At 43.1% G+C, this 5,035-nt stretch overlaps 1 protein-coding gene and 1 pseudogene across 1 annotated transcript in view; both read right to left on the reverse strand.

The window, feature by feature from the left end:
* CD2AP (CD2-associated protein) overlaps window positions 1-5,035 on the reverse strand; it is a 123,341-nt gene that overhangs the window by 92,853 nt on the left and 25,453 nt on the right.
* Window positions 3,476-5,035, reverse strand: part of LOC102251081 — an 11,235-nt pseudogene continuing 9,675 nt past the window's right edge.

The following is a 5,035-nucleotide window of genomic DNA, read 5'->3' on the forward strand; positions in this document are numbered from 1 at the left end:
TGTGCACCGGGCCTCTAGTCTATAATAAAAGTGTAATATGCTAATTAGACCGGACATCCTTCGGGACGACCTTCTGGACAAAGCCGGGGCTGTGAGGGGAGCCGGGGTCCCGGGTGCCTGACTGCGGCCAGAGGGAAGCCGGTGCCGGCAGTCGGAGGAAAGAAGGCTTACTCTTAAACGAATTTCATGCACTGGGCCTCCAGTCAATATATATTTATTTGAACAAATAAATGAATGACAAACCAAAAAGAATAAAACACTTGAAAGGCATGGTATAGAGCAGTGATGGCGAACCTTTTGAGCTTGGCATGTCAGCATTTTGAAAAACCCTAACTTAACTCTGGTGCCGTGTCACATATAGAAATTATTTGATATTTGCAACCATAATAAAACAAAGACTTATATTTTTGATATTTATTTTATATATTTAAATGCCATTTAACAAAGAAAAATCAACCAAAAAAATTAGTTCGCATGTCACCTCTGACACGCGTGTCATAGGTTTGCCATCACTGGTATAGAGGAAGATATGTTACCATATTGCTACTGATTTTGCTAAAAAAAAAAGCTTAATAGAAGGAACCAGGGGAATTTAGTTTCTTATCAGTGATACTGAAGTTGAAAACCCTGCTATAACTGCTTCAAGATGAGACATGTAATTGATAAAAACTACATGCTTCAAAGAGACCTTATTGAGAAGTATCCTTATTGGTTCTAAAGTTGCTGTTGATCTTGTTTGCAATGGATAAAAACACAGTAACTTCTTTTTTTTTTTTAATTAAATCTTTATTGTTCAGGTTACATTTGTTCCTCTTTTTTTCCCCCCCATAACTCCCCTCCTCCCAGTTCCCGCCCCACCCTCCTCCCTCACTCCCCACCCACTGTCCTCATCCATAGGTGCACGATTTTTGTCCAGTTTCTTCCCGCATCTCCCATTCCCCTTTCCCCCCCAAGAATAGTCAGTCCATTCCCTTTCTATGTCCCTGATTCATTATAATCACCAGTTCATTCTGTACATCAGATTATTTATTCACTTGATTCTTAGATTCACTTGTTGATAGATGCATGTTTGTTGTTCACAATTTGTATCTTTACCTTTTTCTTCTTCCTCTTCTTAAAGGATACCTTTCAGCATTTCGTATAATACTGGTTTAGTGGTGATGAACTCCTTTAGCTTTTCCTTATCTGTGAAGCTCTTTATCTGACCTTCAATTCTGAATGATAGCTTTGCTGGATAAAGTAATCTTGGTTGTAGGTTCTTGGTATTCATCACTTTGAATATTTCTTGCCATTCCCTTCTGGCCTGCCAAGTTTCTGTTGAGAAATCAGCTGACAGTCGTATGGGTATTCCCTTGTAGGTAATTGAGTCTCTTTCTCTTGCTGCTTTTAAGATTCTCTCTTTGTCTTTTGCTCTTGGCATTTTAATTATGATGTGTCTTGGTGTGGTCCTCTTTGGATTCCTTTTGTTTGGGGTTCTCTGCGCTTCTTGGACCTGTAAGTCCATTTCTTTCACCAGGTGGGGGAAGTTTTCTGCCATTATTTCTTCAAATAGGTTTTCAATATCTTGCTGTCTCTCATCTTCTGGCACCCCTATTATTCTGATGTTTGTACGCTTGAAGCTGTCCCAGAGGCTCCTTACACTATCTTCGTATTTTCGGATTCTTTTTTCATTTTGCTTTTCCGGTTGGGTGTTTTTTGCTTCTTCGCATTTCAAATCTTTGGCTTGATTCTTGGGCTCCTCTGGTCTGCTATTGGGTGTAATATTCTTTATTTCAGACCGTGTATGCTTAATTTCTAGTTGTTTCTTTATCATAGCATCGAGGGTCTCATTAGTTTTCGTGAGTCTCTCCTCAAGTTTATTGGCAGCTTCTAGCACATTTTTGCAAGCCCTCAAAATTGCGTTTTTTAGCTCTATATCGTCCATTTCTGTCATGTTTTTTTGTCTCCGCATTTTTTATGCTTTCTTGGTGCACCCCCTAGTGGTCTTTGTGCGCAGTCTTGTTCTAGTTGAGCCTTGATTGTTGTAGTTAATACTAGAGGGATTTGACCACCAGGCCGACTGGCTGTGTGAATCAGCTGTGTCTGCCGCGGAAAACTTCTGTCCTCTGGGGAGGTGCTAATCTAAAAAAAAACAGTAACTTCTGTATGGAAGCATGTACTCTTCCTTTTTGTGTGTGTGATTCCAAAATAGAGATTTTATTAAGAATTGGTTTCTGGCCCGAATAGTGTGGCTTAGTGGTAGAATGTCGACCTATAAACCAGGAGGTCACAGTTTGAGTCCCAGTCAGGGCACATGCCCAGGTTGTGGGCTCAGTCCCCAGTAGGAGGCAGCCGATCAGTGATTCTCTCTCATCACTGATGTTTCTAACTCTCTCTCCTTCTCCCTCTCCCTTCCTCTCTGAAATCAATACAAATGTAAAAAAAAAAAAAAAAGAATTAGTTTCTGCATAAAAATCTCCAATTGTTCCTCATTGGGTTTTTACCACACATCAATTATTTGGGGGGGGGAGAAGGGGTCTTCTAGTCAGCCCAAAGCTTAAAAAAAAATACAGCTCTTTTTAGCACCAGGAATGACAGTTAAGGCAGTGAGGCATTTCCTTGGGTCTCAGCATCTTGAGGGCTCATGGTCTTCCCCTTGAGAGAATACACATGTTAGGTAGCTTCTTAGGTTGTAAACGCTGGCCCTGAAGAAAATAATTATGCATAAGAATGCAAATACAGTCATCTCTGCTCAATTATTTGTACTTGATAGCTTTAAAATAAAGTTCCATTGGTCATGGTTATCAAAGGCTTGCTGATTGTTTTCAGCTATAAAAAATTGTCTAGAAAAAGTAAGAAAGAGCAGGGTCTATAACAGTGATGGCGAACCTATGACACGCATGTCAGGTGACACGCAAACTCATTTTTTTGGTTGATTTTTCTTTGTTAAATGGCATTTATATATATAAAATAAATATCAAAAATATAAGTCTTTGTTTTACTATGGTTGCAAATATCAAAAAATTTCTATATGTGACACGGCACCAGACTTAAGTTAGGGTTTTTCAAAATGCTGGCACGCCGAGCTCAAAAGGTTCGCCATCACTGGTCTATAATGACAGTGCTGTGAGACTGTACTGTGCAACCACGGAATACACATCAGTTTCCACAATAGGGGTCCTGTATAATTTCAAATCAAACTCCTCATGGTCCTTAAAATACCCAAAACATCACTGTGCTAGATCCTTAAAAGGACATATGCTTATTTTTATTTTTATTATTTTTAAATATATTTTCTTGATTTTTTTACAGAAAGGAAGAGAAAGGGATAGTTAGAAACATCGATGAGAGACAAACATCGATCAGCTGTCTCCTGCACACCCCCTACTGGGGATGTGCCTGCAACCAAGGTACATGCCCTTGACCGGAATTGAACCTGGGACCCTTCAGTCCACAAGCTGATGCTCTATCCACTGAGCCAAACTGGTTAGGGCCATGTGCTTATTTTTAAAGTGATGTGTATAACAAGGCTCCTCCATGTCAGGCTCCCTCGTTATTAATTTATTAGCAATATTAATTCATTTTTACCACACTAAAATGAAAGTATAGTCAGTCTTTGCTGTTGTGAAATTCAAAGGCGATGCAGAAGTGGGATTGTTATCTATTGCTCCATTAGAATAGATCCAAAAAATGACTTTTAAAAAAACAAGGGTATTTTTTTTTTTTAATGTCCCCTGCAGACCCTGGCCAGACTCTAGGCCGCTCTGGGGGATGCAACCCAGGGGCTTGATTCACCTTGATTTGGGTTTGTCTATTTCTGTGCATTAGGGGAGTGGGGGGGAGAAGAGCGGTTGAACTCCGCAGCATCTTGGTGTACACCTCGTAGATGACATCAATGGTGGCCATGTAGTTGAACAGGAGAACAGGAAGAGGTGGACCTTCTCCAGGCACCCCTACTCTTTCATGTTCTGGCTCTTGGAGTGCTTTCAGGAAGTCACTTATAGGGTGCCACATACAGTGCTGCCTGGAAGATCTGCATAATCTGACTGTAGTACTCCTTGAGGGCCATCTTGCATGCCTTGGTGGTTCTTATAGAGGTGAGAGGTTGGGTGGTTCTCCTCCTGCTCCCCTTCACAGATTCTTAGGAGGAAGACCTGGAGGAACCTCTTTTCAGCCATATCAGCCCCAGCATGGTCCCCACTTTGGACCTTCTCCACCCCCAGGATGTTCTACAGGGTCTGGAACTTGGCTGGGTCAGTGTCATACATAGCTTTGATTTACATGATGTCACTTATATCCACCTTGATGGGAGTAAATACTGGGGACCCAAGGCAACCAAAGAAGGGCGGCAGATCAAGGTCTCGATCTGCTTGTCTGAGGGCAGCTACTTTATCAGCATGCAGGAGCTGCCCCCTAGTGGTCAGGGAGAGCTCTGCTGACGGCTGCCAGCACAGTGGTGGTGGCGGGAGCCTCTCCCGCCTCCTCAGCAGCGCTAAGGATGTTCGACTGCAGCTTAGGCCTGCTCCCCGCTGGCAAGTGGACATCCCCCGAGGGCTCCCGGGCTGCCAGAGAGATGTCTGACTGCCAGCTTAGGCCCGATCCCCCGGGGAGCAGGCCTAATCCAGCAGGTGTACATCCCCTGAGGGGTCCCAGACTGTGAGAGGGCACAGGCCGGGCTGAGGGACCCCCCGAGTGCATAATTTTTGTGCACCGGGCCTCTAGTCTATATCTACACTAATAAAAGAGAAACATGGTAATTAGCGTACGACCGCTACCCTTCTCATTGGCTAATCAGTGAGTATATGCAAATTAACTGTCAGCCAAGATGGTGGCCGGGAGCCAGGCACTGAAGCGAGCACGAGACTTGCTGCAGATTCCAACGTTCCCCGCCTCACTTTGCCGGCCTCTCATCTGCAAGTCTAAGCAACTATATACTATGTTGCAAATAAGAAGGTAAACAAAACCCCAGAAAACAGCCAGACTGAAACCCAGCCAGACCGAAACATTGTATCCATGTTTTCAGCAGCGAGGCCTCAGAGCTAAAGCTGGCCCAGAA

The sequence above is a fragment of the Myotis brandtii genome, unplaced genomic scaffold (assembly GCF_000412655.1).
Source record: "Myotis brandtii unplaced genomic scaffold, ASM41265v1 scaffold143, whole genome shotgun sequence".
Taxonomy (NCBI): domain Eukaryota; kingdom Metazoa; phylum Chordata; class Mammalia; order Chiroptera; family Vespertilionidae; genus Myotis; species Myotis brandtii.